The sequence below is a fragment of the Lemur catta genome, chromosome 18, assembly GCF_020740605.2.
Source record: "Lemur catta isolate mLemCat1 chromosome 18, mLemCat1.pri, whole genome shotgun sequence".
In the NCBI taxonomy this organism is placed as follows: Eukaryota; Metazoa; Chordata; class Mammalia; order Primates; family Lemuridae; genus Lemur; species Lemur catta.
The window spans coordinates 17,241,109-17,260,536 of record NC_059145.1 but is presented as its reverse complement, the minus strand read 5'-3'; the positions used below and the strand labels follow the sequence as shown (position 1 = coordinate 17,260,536).

At 35.0% G+C, this 19,428-nt stretch overlaps 1 protein-coding gene and 1 non-coding gene across 2 annotated transcripts in view; one reads left to right on the top strand and one right to left on the bottom strand.

Moving 5' to 3' along the window:
- The window catches only part of CHL1 (cell adhesion molecule L1 like), a 192,504-nt gene that overhangs the window by 72,875 nt on the left and 100,201 nt on the right, over positions 1–19,428 (top strand). The gene's annotated exons all lie outside the window — the stretch shown is intronic.
- On the bottom strand, positions 8,445–8,546 carry LOC123623670. The gene has a single exon (XR_006729963.1). It is a non-coding gene; the product is annotated as a U6 spliceosomal RNA (small nuclear RNA).

The following is a 19,428-nucleotide window of genomic DNA, read 5'->3' as shown; positions in this document are numbered from 1 at the left end:
TGGGTCTAGCTTTGTCACATCTCTGTAGAAAAACAATTATATCTTTTTTGTTTGTTTGTTTTTTGAGACAGAGTCTCGCTCTGTTGCCCGGGCTAGAGTGAGTGCTGTGGTGTCAGCCTAGCTCACAGCAACCTCAAACTCCTGGGCTCAAGCGATCCTCCTACCTCAGCCTTCTGAGCTGGGACTATAGGCATGCGCCACCATGCCCGGCTAATTTTTTCTATATATATTTTTAGTTGGCCAGATAATTTCTTTCTATTTTTTTTGGTAGAGACGTTGTCTTGCTCTTGGTCAGGCTGGTCTCGAACTCCTGACCTCGAGTGATCCGCCTGCCTCGGCCTCCCAGAGTGCTAGCATTACAGGCATGAGCCAATGCGCCCGGCCAACAATTGTTTTAGTTGCTGTCTGAAATGACACAATTTTGTCATCTGTAGTAAAATAGTTACAGGTAGGGAAGAGTAGACACTTAGGAACCAGGTGTTTTGCCTTTTTCCTATAGTTTAACTTTTAATGTATTTATGAGGATATTGAATGGGGAATTTAACAAACTTGCTGTTGTTCTATAATGAAAAATGTTTATTTACTGAAATTGAAAAAAAGCTGCTATTATGATTCAAAAAATAGTTCTTGGTCTAAGAAGAACAATTGTGTAAGGAATTTTCCTTACATAAAGGAAAACTTGTATAAAATTTAAACACTATTAGCCATAATAATTAAAGATACCATTAATATAATATATATTATGTGCCAAGCAATTTGCTAAGTATTTCATATTTGATCTCATTGAATCCTGAAAACTCTTTCATCAGATTAAAAAAACTGAGAATTTGAATGTTAAAGAAAGTAATGTATGTTCTAATAACTAATAATCAGAGGAGTTGGGGTTAAAGACCTGTTGGACTCCAAAGTCTAAATCACCTGTTCATACTATTTTTTTTTCTTTTTTCTTTTTCTTTTTTAGAGACAGGGTCTCATTCTGTCATCCAGGCTGGAGTGCAGTAGTGCTATCATAGCTCACTGCAGCCTAGAACTCCTGGACTCAAGCGATCCTCCTACTTCAGGGAGGTGAGTGGCTGGGACTGCAGGCATGTGCCAACACACCTGGCTATTGATTTATTTTTATTTTTATAGAGACGGGGTCTTGCTATGTTGCCGAGGCTGGTCTAGAACTCTTGGCCTCAAGAATCCTCCTGCCTAAGCCTCCCAAAGTGCTGAGATTATTATAGGCATGAGCCACTGTGCCTGGCCATATTCTTTTAAAATTATTTAAAATTAAATATTATACACTCATTGTCATGCTTATTATACTTTTATAATATAATTTCCCCACCTATCTAAAGTGCTGTGAAGGTAAAGATCTCCATGTCTGTTTAATTTATCACTACATCAAATGTGTATAATATATATGATGTATATACCTTATGGATAGTTAATAAAGTATATTGAATGAATCAGCTTGAGCTCTGAAGGCAGAGATTATTAACACTGCTTTTCATAGCCTTCTTTCATAGATTTTTTTGAGGGCTTGGGATGGGGAAGGGCAGAATTTGGCCTGCTTGGAAAAAAGTTGGTGTGTTATATAAAATTGGCTGGGTCATTATAACTATTGGAATCCAGTGACTCAATTGTCTTTGGCCATGAGGTTTCAATAAAAGGCACTAGCAAGAAGAACTTAAGTCCCAAGGAACACCTCATGATAAGAAGGGTTATGGTACACTGATCTGGAAAGGAGTTCGGTGACATCATGGCATGGAGGTTAAGAGTATAGGCTCTGAGCCACATTATCGGGGTTCATATCCAAAGTATTTCACTTATTAGCTGGTAATTTGTGAAAATGATTTGTCTTCTCTGGGCCCATGTGATCTCATCTGATAACTGGAGATAGTATTAGTACCTACTTAATAGGATTTTTGTTATTACTAAGATTAAATGAATTACTTGTAAACTTCTTAGAACAGTGCCTGATACATGGTATGTGTTATATGGTGTTTGTTACACATGTATTCATTGAAGTAAATTGTGAATATTCATAATATACACTAAATGTTTATGAATCATAAAAAATATATTGTGCATCTGCTTGGAAACTGAAAGATACTATTTGATAAAGTCTTAAGGTGCTCCCAGTCCTAGAATTAATTGATAATATTCATCATTCTAGGATTCTGGGATCATAAAGACATTCTAGAGGAAATTTACATTTAAAAAAAGCAAATTAAAGAACGAGGAGTGAGTAACTAGTGCCCAGACCGTGAAACCAAAATTTAATATTCTGTATCTGTATATGCAGATAATACCAATACACTTAATTTGACTGTTGACGGAAGAACACAGTATGAAATCTCATGTATTTTCTCATTCTCTGCTCTACCACATTCATTTCACATGTTACTCTTATCATTTTTCAGAAAGACAAATTGCTTGTATTTTAAGCTATAATCACCATACTTATTTATGATTTATTTCTTTTACATTATGCTGGGAAAGCTTCAAAAAAGTGGCATTCAGAACTTAGATGTTGTTTTTATGTTAAGAATCCAAAGAAAATAAATATCTTCTTTATGTGACTTTATTTCTAAGTGTTAAATTTGCTTATTTTTGCCTTCTCCCCATTTTCTCATTTTCCTATCTTTGGCATGACATTTGGAAGTAATATTGGAAAGAGAATTAACTCAGAAATCAGTAAAGTAAGACTGTGTGACATTCATTTATTATATAAAGCAAACGTGTTGCTTTGCTCTTCTAGAATCTTTCTTTCCTGTAACAAGAAGTTTATAGTTACAGTTCACAGATTTTTCCTCTGTGCATGTAATAGAATCATAAAATTTAGTTAGCATTTGGGCATTTGCGTTTTGTTGCACTAGGCAGTGATGTAGAGTGTGTGAGTGTAGAGTGTGTGTGTTTGTATCTGTGTGTATGTGCACGCGCTTGTACATGTGAGTTGGAAGGAAGCGTGTTTGCCCAGTACTTCCTCAACTCATGACTGAAACTCTTGTTCCAGCTCAAGAAAGAAATAAAAAGCTCTTCAAAATATAATACTGAATACTTTATTCATCTGCTCTATGGAAATTAGACCAGGAAGCAAATTAAAGTTACAAGAATATCCAAAATGGAATTATTTTGCTTAACGTCTATGTATTTGACCACTGCCTTCTATGATTTTAACCTTTGTAAACATTCTCTTTGGAGATGGTTTTCCTTATGGCCCATAGGAGATCCCACTGAAATCATTTACTAGATGTCACAGTTCTTCCCACAATCCCCACTGCGCTAAGTGGCAACTAATCTGGGAACTGTCATGTTTGGAATATACCGTGATGCCATGAGTTAATTCCATACCTGTCATGAGATCTTGCATGGGGTCCCAGAGGGGCTTGTGGTGTGTCACAGCACTGCAAGCATTCGTTAGTTCCCCTCAAAGCAATGACCCATGGCCAAGAGGTCTTGTTGCAACATATGGCAGCACCTGTCACTAGGTTTCATGATTGGCATAAAATTAACCTGTTTTCCTCTTTGATTTGCTGCTTTTCTTTGCATTATTCCTGAAAAAAAAATGAGAAGAAATTGTATCTGGAAGCAATTTACTGTCACTTTCAAGAAGCATAATGTTAGATTTGGGGTAGTGGACATAATGAACAGACAATGTCCTTGTAGAAGTACACACACTACTATTCAAGAAAAGTAATATTTTATGAATTTTGAATAGTAGTCTGTAAATCTCACACAGGAAGTAATGTTTTAGTATCTTAAATCTCTCAAGGATCAGGAAAGAGCAAGAAATGACATGATTTTGAGTCTTGCTGTGGAAGAAAAATCCAGGAAGCTTGGATTTCAGATATGAGTTTGTTCTTGCCTTTAAAATGGTTTCTAACAACCTTGAGATTCCTCTGATTTCTGTATATATTTCTCAGGCTTAGATCTTAGTATTAATATTTTAATGGGGAAACACAAAGGAGACCTGTAGAATAATAACATTCAGAATGATGACAAGTATCTGCAAAAAAGAGATTAATGAGGTTTAGCCTTTAAACTCTTAGCAATTTAGCAGTTACTTTTAAGAATAAGAACAGAGAAGAAAATCATTAACCACTTAATGGATTTCTACCTCAGTGAAATAGTAAAAAAATTTTGGTCAAATGATTTCTCAGTGAAGAAGGTATTTGATTCCTTGCATTATTGTATTTATACTATTTTGGGGGGGGATCATCTTACATATATTTTTACATATCCTTAGCTTCTTAAAATATTTATTTTAATGGGAGGATGCTATTTTCTATAGCCAGTCTCTTTTCCTCTTCTTTAGCTAAATGCTTCTTAGATTCTGTGAGTTTTAAAATTCAAATGCAGTGAAGAACAAAGATAAATTTAGTAGTCTTTTTCCTTTCACTCTCTGCCAATTCTAGGGAATAAATTGTTCTTCTACAATCCAGATTGGTTTCTCTGAATTCTGGAGTAATCAATTTATCCTTGCATTTCTTAAATGGTCTTTATTATTCAGTGAATTTCCTTTGGAAGTATAAACATTAGTCCTTGTTCTACGATTTTAGAAACTGATGACTACTGTTCTCAAAGGATAGTAGAGTTGGGATGATTGAAGGTGTACAGCAAAAAGCTGAATTAAAACAGTGGATGCAAGGGAAGATAGTACCGGAGACAATGAGAGAAGCGGGCAGCCATTGTGAGGTAATCTGAAGTAGGGATTGAGGATTTAAAGGCTGCTTAGGCTTGATTAATAGATGCTGTAAAAATGAAATGCTGAGCCAAGGGAAAAAAATTGCACTTGAGAAGTCACTTGAAAATGTGTTAATGCCTTTACTTGGCAAGCATGTTTTTCATCCTGAGTACATAACCATTGCATGAAAATATAGATCTTTTTTTCACGTTGAATAATGTTTTTTTTTAAAACTGCTGATTATGTTTATGTGGGGATAATATCAGGTTTCCATTAGCATAAAAGGAAACCAAAAAGAAAAGAAAAATAAAGTAAATACATAAATAAAGAGTCCTACAAAGATAATATATTTTGGTATCTGTATTTTGAAGGCATGGCTCTTCAGGTGAAGTCTTATGCGTATCTTTGCTAAGTCAGGATCAAGATAAAATTTAAAAGTAAAACACATTATTACAAACGTTCTTGGTAGATGCAAGACATTTATTTTAATGCCAGCGATGGTGATGTCAATTTTGCCCCTACCAGAATGGAGGATTTTGCAAGGGTTTTTTAGGAGATTGTGATGCCGATAAGACTGATATCTAAACCATTTTCTAACAAAATATGTCAATAAAATTGAAATCAATCTTTTCTTCTTAAAAGAAAACAATCTGTGGCAAATTATTTTCTTAACTAACAGCAAACTGAGGACCTACCAAATAATTTACATAAAATGAAAGTGCTGGAACATTTTTATTACTGATAACGTTGAATTCAAAACTGCTTCTGGTAATTTTACTGCATTGAGCAGGATCAGAAAAAGACAGCTCAAAAGGAAATGTTCAAGATTTGTCCCAAGATGCGGGAGTTAGAGCTTCCACTGTTGTAAACCATCACCTTGATCACCATTAACTAAATAACTTTCTATGTGAGAAGAAGTTAGTGAAGGGTAAGGAGATGAACTAGGAGAATTTTTGTTTGTTGGTTGGGTGGTTAGCTTAATAAACACCCATCTCTTATGGGTAATAAAATAAAAGTAACCTTTCCTCCATGATTTTAGGAGTTAACTAACAGTAAGTGCTCCTGTCAAAACACACAGACACACGCACAAACACACACATGTACATGCACGCACATACAAACTGTTTGCTAGAGGGTTTTTTTTTTTTTTTTTTTGAGACAGGGTCTTGCTCTGTTGCCCAGGCTGGAGCACCAGGGTGTGATCATAGCTCACTTCAACCTCCAACTTCTGAACTCAAGCAATCCTCCCACCTCAGCCTCCAGAGTAGCTGGACTACTGGCACATGCCACCATGTCTGGCTAATTTTTAATTTTTTAGAGATGGAGTGTTGGTATGTTGCCCAGACTGGTCTCAAACTCCTAGGCTCAAACAATCCTCTTGCCTTGGCCTTTCAAAGTGCTGGGATTACAGACATGAGCCACTGCACCTGGCCTACTAGAGAATTTCTAATTAATCACATTTCTAAACCCAGTGGTTCCCAACTGCAGTAATTTTGTCCCCTTGGGAATATGTGATAATGTCTAGATACCTTTTGGATAATCACAACTTGTACTATTGGCTTCTCACTGGAAGAGGCCAGTGATTCTCCTAAATTATTTTATAATGCCAGGCACATCTCTCCTTAACAACAAATTATCCAGTCCAAAATTTCAATAGTGCTTAGGTTGAGAAACCCTACAAATGCTTTAGGTAACTTAGCCTCCCTAGCAATGTGCAGTATTTCGTAGTTATTCCTTCTTCTACTACTGCTCCCCATAAAATTGCCTAGGAGCTTAGGAATTTACCTAACTCCAAGAGGGCAATAGAAACAGTCCTCATATCCAAGGATTCAGCCTGTGCTAGCTGTCTTCAGGTTCCTTGCTTGCCTTTGCCACTCCGCTCTACCATTAGCATTTAATGTCAAAGTCAACCAGTCGCCACCACCACCCTGGCCTCTTATAAATCATGAGATAAAACTGTGGTCAGGTTGGTTCTCCTGGACTACCATGGCCCAGAAATCTTCGCTTGTTGACGGCCCCCCTCAGGTCTTGCTGTGCTGGGAGACCTCTCTGAGACTCAGCCACATCATCTACCCAATTTAGCAATGGGGTCCTGTGATGGTTAATTTTGTGTGTCAACTTGGCTGGGTCACAGCATCCAAATACTTGATCAAACATTATTCTGGATGGTCCTGTAAAGTTTTTGTTTGTTTGTTTATTGGATGAGATTAATATTTAAATCCGTGGACTGTGAGCAAAGCAAATTACCCTTTATAATGTGAGTGGTCTTCATACAGTCAGTGGAAATCCTTAATAGAGCAAAGACTGACCCCCAGAGCAAGAAGGCATTTTGCCAGTAGTCAGCCATTGGACACAAATAGCAACTCCTCCCTGAGCCTGCAGCCTGCTGGCCTACCTTATGGATTTTGGACTTAATAAGTCTCCACAATCACAAGAGCCAGTTTCTCAGAATATGTCAATCTCTTTCTCTCTCTCTCTCTCTCTAACTGTATGTGCACATTCTGTTGGCTGTTTCTCTGGAGAACTCTTGACTAATGCAGGTGTGTTCCACTTTGGTGTAGTGGCTCTGTGACTTACTATTAAGCTATGCCTGGGTCCTCCTCCAGAAGTTCATGGAAACCTCTGGGTCTCTCCATGTCCTGTATTTCCTTGTTGATCTTCTGCCTAGTTGTTTTACCTATTATTGAAAGTGAGATGTTGAAATCTATTAACTAACTTTTATTGTCTACTTCTCCTTCAGTTCCAGTTTTTCCTTTGTATATTTTGGGGCTGTTTTTAGTACATATATGTTTATAATTGTTATATCTTCCTGATGGATTGTTGTTATAAAATAATCTCTGTTTGTCTCTAGTAACAATTTTTGTCTTAAAGTCTTATTTTGCCTGATGTTAATATAGCTACCACAACTCTGTTTTGTTTTATCAAGTTATACCTTTTCTCATTTTTAAAATTTTGAATCTGTTATATCCTTGAATCTCCAGTTTATCTCTTTTAGATAGCTTATAATTGTATCATTTTAAAAAGCTGTTCTGCCAATCTGTTTTTAATCCATTCACATTTAATGTAATTCCTGATAAGGTAGAATTGATATCTGACATTTTGCAATTTTTTTCTCCATGTTTATGTTTTTGTTTTTCAATTCCTCCATTACTACCTTCTTTTGTGGTAAATTAATACTTTCTGGTGTATCATTTTATTTCCCTTGTTTCTTTTACTGTATTTTAAAAGTTATTCTCTTATTGGCTGCCCTGAGGAATATAATTAGCATTTTACTAAAATAATCTAGAACAGAGAAACACTAACTTAATTTAATAGTATATAGAAAATTTGCTCCGACAAACTCCTGTTACTTTCTCCCTCCTTTGTTGTTATTGTCATGCAAATTATACATTTATACAATGTAAGTCTATCAACATGGTATTATAATTATCACTTTATGTAGTTGTCTCTTAATCAGATATGAGAAGAAAAGAGTTACAAAAATGCATTTATACTGTCCTTTGTATTTCCTGTTACTAGTGCTCTTTATTTCTTTGTGTAGATTCAGGTTAATACCTAGTGTTCTTTCATTTCAACTTAAAAGATTCGCTTAAATCCTTAATATTTCTTGTGGGGGATGTCTGCTAACAACAAATTCTCTCAGTTTGTGTTTATCTAAGAATATCTTCATTTTTTCGTAAGTTTTGAAGAATAGTTTTACTGGACATAGAATTCTTGGTTGACTGGTTGAGTGTCTTTTTTTATTCAGCACTTTGAATATGTCCTGTCACTGATGAATATGGATGGTTTCATACATTTGCATGTCATCTTTGCACAAGGGCCATAGTAATCTCTGTATCATTCCAATTTTAGTATATGTCTTGCCAAAGCAAACATTCTGGCTCCCTCCATACTAAAGTAGAAATGAGGGAAGCTTGGGGGAAGGTATTACCTCTCTATAAATAAGGCCTGTCTTTGCTATTTCTAATCTCTTTTCTGGACCATGCTATATGTAGAATGCGGTGCCTCTCCAAGGAAACAAAATATTTGTGTTTAAGCATCTGGTGATTTTCCAACAGCCTCTGCTTAAACTGTTTCCCTAGATTCCAGTTTTCTACCTCATCACATACAGAACCATTCCATCCATGTGGAATATAGATCATCCATCTCTCACTTAACACAGTGATTCTCATTTACGGGAAAGGAACAAATACCTTTCACTTGGAAAAGACATTAATATATTTGTTTCATGGGGTACATAACTAAAAACTGATCAACTCCCAACTATAGGCACTGTCTTCACAAATACCGTTAGCATTTAATGTCAAAATTACCATACAGTCTTCCCCCAATATTTGTGTATATCTTTTTATGCAATCCACCATTTGTTATTAAATAGAAAAAAATTCTGTGAAGACATGATTAGATGATAGGAAGAAGTGTAAGTTTCCTGAAATTAACAATCACATGTGGTGTATTTTAGTCCTACAGAGAATGTTGTGACTACTATCTGTTTATGTGTGTGTATGTATATACACACACACACATGTATATATATGCACACACACATAAACCTATCTATGAAGTGTACATTTGTCCATTCACCCAATCTTCCATTTGTCAATACAGCCAGACAGCCATCTATTCATCTATCTCTCTATCAATCTGGCTATAATGTCTTTTTCTTCACAGGAATTCAAGTTGATGTTAACATGTGCTATTTTTCTAATAAATATGTGTTAAATTCACATGGAAAATAGAGAATAGTATAAAGCATTGGCATTATTGAAGTTTGGGGTTTTATATTTCTTTTTTTGTGAGGAGCTTTCCTGTGTAATGTTGGATGCTTAGCGGCATCATTCCTGGCTTTTCAATAGATGCCAGTATTATCTTTCCAGTTGTGACAACCAAAAATGTTTCCAGGCATTATGAAATACTTGTGACGGGAAAACCCCTCTCCTCCACCCCTTTTGAGAACTACTGGTGTAAAGGCATTCTTTGCTGCTTTTCTTATGTTATGCATGATTAAAATAAATATTTAACAATTACTAATAGAGTAATATTTATTGTATGAATGAACATATTTACATATGTATTTTCCAGATAATCATTCTCTTGCTCATTGATTCATCCACTCATGTATCATCCACCAAACACTGCGTACCTATTATGTGTTTAGTACTTTTCTAGGTAGTGGGGATACATTAGTGAAATATAAGTTTCTGCTCTGGTGGGACTTATAGACTTTTAGTGGAGCTAGAAGAAAGTAAATAAATAACTAAACAAAAGACATCACTAGTTAAGTGCTTTGTTTAAAAAAAAGCAGAATGTTGTGAGGGAAAGACTGTGAGTTACATTAGATTAGTGTAAAAGGAAGGACTTTCTGGGGTGATATTTAAGGTAAGAACTGAATAATAAGAGGACAGCAAAGCAAAGATGTGAATAAATTATTCATTAATGTTGACTCATTTCTTAGGACATACAAGGTTTATGCTAGGAGTGCAAAGAGATGATCATCTGGTGGCGTATCAGCTTCTGCACATACCTGTGAAGAACACCAGAGTGTTCACGTGGAAACAATTAGAAACTGTTCCACTTGGGCTGTTTCCACATCTTTGTAATTGTTAATTGTGCTGCTATAAACATTCTAGTGCGGATGTCTTTTTTATAGAATGTCTTTCTTTCCTTTAGGTAGATGCTCAGTAATGGGATTGCTTGATCAAATGGTAGTTCTACTTGTAGCTCTTTGAGGTATCTCCATATTACAACCCAAGTGCCCATCAGTGCATGACTGGATTAATAAAATGTGGTATATGTATACCATGGAGTTCTACTTAGCCACAGAAAACAGTGGTGATCTAGCACCTCTTGTATTATCCTGGGTAGAGCTGGAGCCCATTCTATTAAGTGAAGTATCACAAGAATGGAAAAACAAGCACCGCATGTACTTACCATCAAATTGGTATTAACTTATCAACACTTAAGTGCACATATAGTAGTAACATTCATCAGGTGTCGGGCAGGTGAGAGGGAGAGGAGGGGATGGGTATATTCACACCTAATGGGTAGGGTGTGCACCGTCTGGGGGATGGACACACTTGAAGCTCTGACTCGGATGGGGCAAAGGTAATATATGTAACCTAAACATTTGTACTCCCGTAATACGCTGAAATTTAAAAAAAATTAAAAAAAGAAACTGTTCCAAACTATTTGAAAGTCTGCACGTCTATTTAAAGCCTTTCTTTAAATTTTAAAGACATTTTTAAATGAGGGCGTATAGCCCTACCGATGTAAAGGTATTGTCTTGCAGACCTTAAAATATCCTATAATGACAAGAACTAGGAATTGTTCAGAGAACAAGACAAATATGATTTCTACTTTCATGACATTATATTTCAGTGGGGAGGTGGTGGTGACCAGAGGAAAATCTTGGCCTCATATGTAATTTTTAAAAAGTAGAGTAATAAATCTTTATTTTCTCTCTCCAACCTCAGTAGATCCAAGGACATCAATCAGACCTCCCTAATTTTGTCATAGATTTGAATTGGGCTGAGATACCCATTGAAAATAAGTAGGCTGAATAAACTGGATTGTATTTTGTGTAATTATATATAGTTGTGGTAACAGAAAACTATTTATACAAATTTCTGAGTATATGGACTCATTCATAATTCCATTGCTAGTAGATAATGAAATTAAGTATAAAATGCTACAGAATCTATTTTGTCATTCTTTGACCAAATAATATATTTGGATTTTTATGCTCATGCATGTTTCCTGTATAAATATTAATAGATGTCCTAGATAAACCATTTTGCATATGTTTGTCTTTTAAAAGTAGATTTTTCTACTGGAAGTGAAAAGCTGTTTTAGTAATGTTCACATGTTTAAGGCATGTTTGCAAGCATGGTTGAAATATTAATTAGAATAATGGCTTCATTATTACATCTTCACCTTTTATGCTAGATGTTGGATCAAGTCAAGCATCTTGATGAAATGCAGAATTTTATAAAAGAAAGAGAGGAATTATGAAATAAGATAGTTCTTGTTTGAAGAAGACATCATCACAGCTGGGTGACTTGGGCATTTAAATGAAATCTGATGAAGTTCCTCCCACCATTTTCTCTGCAAATATCATTGGCATTTAAAAGTAGTATTGCCAGAAAAGCCAATGTATATTTTTATACTGCAATTAAGTAATTGAGTACAAAATTCGATACAGTCAGTGGGAATGTTTTCAGATGAGTAAAGGAAGCCAGGGAAGATAATCATTTCAATTCTATTCTTCATTTTGCTCTCTAGCATAGTACTTAAAAACTCATAGGCTCACAAGTCTCAGTATGCTGTGTACCCTCAAGTAAATCATTTAGACTCTACCTCAGTTTACTCAATTGTAAAGTGGACATCATGATTCTTGTCTTCTAGGATTTTTGTTAGGATTAAATGAAATACTGTACACAACATGCACATAACATAGCCTATGCTTGATAAATGGTGGCTTTATTATTAGCAATATTTATTTCCCCTAGAAGTGACTTAAAAACAACAAAATAACAGGATTTTTCGTTTGCTTTCTGTGGTCACTGTTCATTGTGGACAAATTGTGATTCTGCGTTGGTGCTTAGGAAAGAAAACGGTGGCAGCAAGAAAGAGCAGTGTTTCCAGGCTCATGGCGACTCGTTCAGTTTTCCCCATTTTGCTTTTCTCTGGCAGCTTTTTCTCCTTGCACTTTCATCATTGAACATAATTATACTAATGAATAATACATGAATATAATTCACAATGAACATAATTCATAAAGTTCATTACCCTCATTTTCATAATCCTGCTTCCCAGTTAGAGATTACCTTCAAAGGTAGGCTTTCGAAGATTCCTGTCTCAATATCCATGGCCACCCTACTCTGGGTGGCAGCACCCACTTTGTTGCCTGCAAGGCACCTACCACAACTGCTAATTTTTTCATTTATATTTGTTCATATATTACATATCAATATATAATATAAAATATATACCATATGATATATCCATATATAAATGATATTTCCCATCGCTAGAATGTAAATTCTAACAGGTCAGTGATAAAGCCTGTCTTATTTACCGCTCTCCCCCAACTCTGTGCCAGTCACATGTAGACACTCAATATATATTGGATGTCAAAGAGCTTTTCTTTTTCTGCAAACCGTAATTACCGCTTGATGGGTTTACACATTGGATTTTCTCACCTTCTCTTACATAAATTCATGCTGAGACACAAAAGGCATATAACTTTGTAGTTGTGTTTTGCAATAGACATGTACTATGATTGAGGCACCTCTTTATAATCTTAGAATCCATCATAAAATTCCTTCTACAGAGACTATAAATGCTTTGATTTGCTGTAATTAAGTCTTCAGGTAATATCTATAATTCATGGATCTAACTGGATTTAATAAGAAATTTCAGTTTACCAATAGCATCTTACTTATTAGTGTGTGCCTTCAAGTGCTAGATGTACTAAGAAAAGAAAGATCATTTTTGTTCTGGTAGCACACAGATACACTGCTCCATTGGTATTCTTTAGCTAGCTTTATTTTACATGGATTCTAATTGAAATATTTCTGCCTCAGAAGACAGGATGAAATAAAGCTAATTTAAGTTGACCGAATTAATACACTAAGTACAATTAGTGTGTTTTCCACCAGAAAGTTGGTCATTATTTTCCGATTTTACCTTCATTTTGCATTAGAAGCTGTTGGTTAATCTGGTATCTTCTCCCCTTAACTCCAGTCATCACATTAAATTCTTGCAAATTTTAGGTGCCAAACACATGTAGAATTTACATACACACATGCATAATTTACATACACACATATACAATTCACGATATAGCCATAAGGTAATTAGCAATTGGTTGCAGTTTGTTGCTAATGAGGAAGAGGTTACGGATTTACTGTTCCTCTGCGTCTGTCTTCTGGCCCAATTCCATTGCCATAGATTCTACCCGGACCCCTGGGCTGCTGTTTCACAAATGTCATTTGTTACAGGAGGGGGCCACAGAGGAGGATGTGTGTGCTTTTCTGCCAACCCCCTTCCTCTCCTGGTCAGGGCTCTCAGTATTTTCCTGACAAACGGCATGGGTGGGGTGCATTCCATCTTTGCATTCTCTCCGTGTCAGGCTTTGTCCACAGGGAATGGACAGTGAAGTGTTTTTAAATCAACAACATCAGTAGCACCATCTTTGTGTAGGGATGACAGCTTATTATTAAATATAGTTTGGGACAAGCTTAATTGTGCAACTGTGAAGTATTTTAGGAAATATTTGAAACTTTAATCTGTTTAGTCTTATTAGATGAAGATTTGTCTTTTTATTCATCAAGTCTTTAGTTTTGTTTGTTTCTTTTTTGCTTCTATTTCCCTATTTCATTCTTTCAGATACCTTTAATCGATATCTCCTCCATTGGAAGATGGGTCAAATGATGATGTGAAGGGTGATTTAGGGAAAATGTGTGAAGTAGAAGGCTATAATTCGAGTGAAAAAAAATAGTATCTTGGCATCATTTACTTTGCTTTAATATCTTGGTTTTATTCCTTTAATATAACAACTGTTTTTCATGTAAAAGGAAGTTGTGAAACATGTTTATATAGTACATTAAGGATTAAAATGAACTTGCTACAAAGTTAGATTTATTTCTTTTTATCTTAAAGACATAAAAACTTGATATCACGTTTAATTTTGTGAATGAACTTGTTCTGTAATATGTTACCTAATCCTTGGAGTTTTTTGCTTTATCCTCTATTGTGGATTAAAATAAATGATTTAATTCTGAAACTAATTTACAAATATGAGAAAAGTTATAAAGTCTAGCTAAAAACCAAAAACATTTATTTGATTCTCATTATTCATGGTAGTTATATTCTATAAAGTTTCTGCAAACACTGACTTAGCGAATACTGAACCATTTGTTCCTAGGGTAAAGACAGACTTTGGTTCATGCAAGCCTCTGGCCACATTTTCATCAACCTATCAGTATATGACCTTATTTTCTATGCTTTCTGTTTAATAACATCTTATTTAATATATATTGTTGATGCATTATCATTGTACTCACAGCCAACAGCACTAAAACTCTTGCCCCAACAAAGCTTATCTAATACCTGTATTTTGTTCGTAAGGTACATTACAGCCTTCTTATGCTTAGGATCACTGGACAGAACTTAAGCACTTAAACACTGAGTCACTATAAATAGCAGAATCATGAACAAAAAACATAAAAATGAGAAAAACTAAATTGACCGTGAAAAGAACTCTTCTTTGTAGCATGACAACTGAGACGAGAAGGCAGAGTATCACCTTGTTAAGCTCTAGCTGAGAACATATACATGAGAACACTCAGTTTTTTTGAGGCTCTGCACATGTTGGGAAATGACCACACAAGCGCTCAGAGTATGGATTTTGGAGTTACAAATTAATTTTAGAGAGTAGGTGAATTTGCAAATACAGAATCCATGAATAATGAGGACAGACCGTGTATGCATTCTAGACTAGAAAAGGGAAAAGTTACTCTCAGTCACTTAATGAGCCAGTGAAAGGCCTTGGTTTAGTGTTTCCTTCCATCCCTTTTTTCTTTATTTGCTTAATTAAGTGACAAATTCTAATTAGTCATGGCTGACTAATATAATTTAGGAAAAAACCCATGTCTTCATCACTCTCTACTTCTAGCTCTGGCCCTGTACCTGGAATATACTAGGCATTCAATTAATGTTTCTTAAAGGAATGCATGAAATCTTTTCCTCATTTGGAACTTGATGGAGTTGCTGAGAGCATCAAAGTGCATGTGTGTGTGTGTGTGTGTGTGTGTGTGTATTATATATATAAAATATTATATATATAATGTGTGTGATTATAGTAGTAATCACACATATAAAAGATATCTATGTTGAGGATTTTAATTGTTCTTCATAATGTAGTAATTGACATTCATTTATAAACAACATTACATAGTTTTACACATTAACATAGGATTTCTATGCTGTAAAACAGGGTTCCTGTGTAATATATGTATTTAAATATAAATAATGAACTAGTTGCTCCTTTAATACAAGGGCAGGAGGAAGAGGTTGGTTAATGAAAAGGAACTGTGTTAATTTTGCAGCTAACAAAGAGGAAGGACTTTTGAACTTATTTATCTATCTCCTGGAAACAAAACATAAACTCATAACAATATCACATACATCAGCCTTACTCTGTTTCATTATAATTACAAATGTATTCTACCTGGGTCTTTTCCTAGTTGTTAGTCATGTGAAAAACAAATTGGATAAGTAAATCATACAATTTTCCTCACACTGATTTTAGTTTTCTTTTTTACTCTTGCTTCCTCAGAAGGAATTAAATATCCAGCAGTAGAAAGAAGCCTCTTTCTTGGCTTTCCTATGAAAGTATTTTTAGGACCATTGATATAAACTTAAAAAACAAGTAATTTGGTTCATATAAATAGGCAAGTAAGAAAATTTTCTGAGAGCTGTTATTTTCAATTAAACACTTACTATCACTCTCCAAATCAGAGAGATTTTTAAAGGTTATTTTTTTCTTTCTTTTATTTTACTTATTTATTTATTTTTAAATATTGACTGATCCATGTTTGCACTGGCTAACTCAGAAGTGTTTGGTCTATGCTTTTTCAAAATGATTGTCAGCAAATGTAATGAGCCTTGGACCAGTCCAGTAGCTTTGCTAACATATGTCTACAGAAGGATTTTTAACATCCTGCTGACTAGGCTGGTCCTATCCAGCCTCACAGCAGGAAAATTGTCTCTTGCAGCTCAGCTTATAAATATAACCTTTGTGTGTTTGGAAATACCTTGTCTGAGGCAGGACTTATGCTCACCTTTAAAACCAAATGTTCATTTTGAAATCAGTGCGAAACACCAGAAAGTAAAACTAGAAACGATTCCTCTTGCACTTTTCATGATTTTAAAAGCTGTCTATTATTTGTATCTCCTTCTTTATTGCATTTTCTGCTCTCGACAAGCTCTGGAAATCATAAAGGTGTTCCTCACAAATTGACCATCCAGAAATGCTGACTCTGTATTTTAAATCCTATAAAAATATCTAAGTGGTAGACATCTCATTTTCATTAAAGATGCTCTACTTCAGGATCGTCAAAGGCTGTTATTGCAAACAGAGCAACTGCCGAGTGCATGAAGCTTGATCTTTTTGGGCACTGAGAAGCTATCTGTGGTATCTGCACATATTTAATTACAAAGTTCTGCTTGGTTTTGCCATACATCTATCTATTACTATTTTACTTGCAGAAATCAAGAGTCAGCTTTTATAGTCATTCAGTAACTCCTCTTAAAATAATTCCTTTATAAATAAAAATTATTATATTAGAAACAGTGTCTTCAGAATCACAGCAGAGGTTAATATAGCTAACATAATTAGTAAGTTTTTTTGATTCATTACATCCCAGGAGCTAAATCTTATTGGGGGAAAAATTGATATCTTACTCCAATTAAGTACCAATGCTTTTTAATGATTTTTATCACCCTGAGTCATGGGTTTATGGTAAAACCCAGTAAATGTGTATTGATTAGTTGTTTGGATATAAATACATAGGTACATCACAGTGCTTTGGGTTATTTTATAAAATAAACATTGTCTTTTCAATAATAAAGTATTATGAGTTTATTAAAGTTTAGAAATGCTGAGGTATAAACTGCAAAAGAAAATTTGCTTAGCTGGAAAAGAAATAGCTTAAACTTGAAGCTACATGAATCTTTTCCCCTGTTTTTCTAAAAAAGAGAAGCGAGTGTAAAACAAACAGAAATAATAGATGTGGAATACTTACTCAGAAATCAAAGGTCCAGCATTAATATGTTATAACGATTGGTGAGCTAGTGTGCAATCTTCTACAGCTTTCACCTCTGTTCTTCTGGCAAAAGTTCCAAATAAGGATTTGGAGCCACTGTGACTTGAAGGTATCACTGAAGACATTTATTTGTATGTGATAAACTGTGATTCCTAATGCTATTGTTTGAAAAGGCTGTAGATTTTTAAAAATACAGGTTAGAATCAAAGAGATAAGTTTTGTGGTCACTGAGCTAATTAGAAAGATAAATTAATCAGGACTGTCTCAAGTTATCCATGGCATATTATTTAATTGCATGTGCATAAAAAAACAAATTCAGATTGATTCTGAAAACAACGACTACTAACACATTCTATCCAAATCGCTTGTAACCTTTGTTGTTTAAGAGACAATCCTCTTTTCTTCCCTTTTCTCACATTACTACTTCCATTATTGGATTTTGGAAGTTAGTCATTCGCTAAATCCTTTTAAAATATTTTTTTCTAAATATGAAATTATATGAGCAACAGTACATACATGACCACAAGGGAAACTAATATACTCAACATAATTAGTGAGTTTGATTCATTACATCCCAGATGGAATACATCTTGACCTTCAGAAATGAAGGTGACCAGAGAAATTAAATGTTGACTTTTTTCTTCCTCCCTTTCTTTCTTCTCCTTTCCTTTGTCTTCCTCCTTTCCTTCCTTCTTTCTTCCCTCTTTTCCTTACTTCATTTCTTCCTCCCATCCTCCCTTCCTTTCTACTTTTCTTCCTTTTTTATTTTGTATAGCATAAATATGATTCCACCAGGTCATTACTGTTTATAAGACACACAACTTGCCCTCCAATGGCCACCTCAAATCTAACAGGGTTTAGGGAGGGAGCTGACTTTGCATTTCTTGGGAAGGTCTATTAGTGATAAGAGGCTAAAGGTGCACACAGAATTGCTTTTTTGCATGAATTGTCACCATACCAAAAAGACTAGGGAAGAAGTCGAAGAGCACACAGTATTTAATTATGAGTTTCTAGTGCCCCAAAGCCACAGAAGGAGCAGCTGCTTAAACACTGCTTGCCCTTTGACTAATGGCCAGAAGCATTGAAGGGGAGAACAGAAAGGGATTAACATGTATAAGATTTAAACAAAAGTGATACCACCATCAGAACAACAACAACAAAAAGCACATTAAAAAGTAGCATGACGTCATGTTAAGAAAGAGATCATGATACAAAATTATAAAATGTCTTGTTTTTTGAAAGTAACTCTTTGTTTTTTCTGTTCTAAATTATCCGTCTCTACCAGAATCCCTAAATAAAAATGTAAAGGAAAGTGTTAGCACCACTCTAAAACAGTGAAAGTTCAATTCTCTGCCTTTGGATATGTAATTTGAATTGGAAGTATCCTAATGCCAACTAAACACCATTTTCTAAGCACAGAAAAAGGGCTGTTAAAGCCAAGCAACGACTGTAGCTTTTCTTTTGTTCTTTGTTACTATTACTAAGTAACTTACTATTTGAAACTTACCAAATGCTGGACAACTTACCTAGTGAACAGGGACATTCCATTCCACTGGTTCCAGGCTTATGTTTCAGGTGATGATCGTGTGTAGATCTGAACAATCGTCTACTCGTTTGGTTTGAGTTTAGAAGACAGAACCATGCCACCCCTCCTTCCTAGGGGAACTTGGGAATCACAGCACAGCTCTCTCAAAAACAAACAGAAACAAAAAAACCAAACTAAAATACACCTGTAATGTCCATCCTATCTATTGATTCTTCTATATTTTTGTTGTGGTGAGGAGTTTAGGCCCCTCTTAGCAAATGCTATGATTTCTCCAGCAAGTCCCTTGAAATATACTGCCTAAAGTCTCTTGGTGCCTCAGCTAAAATTTCTATTTTAATATCCCATTATGCATTTGATTACGTGATTGGTAAATACTCAAT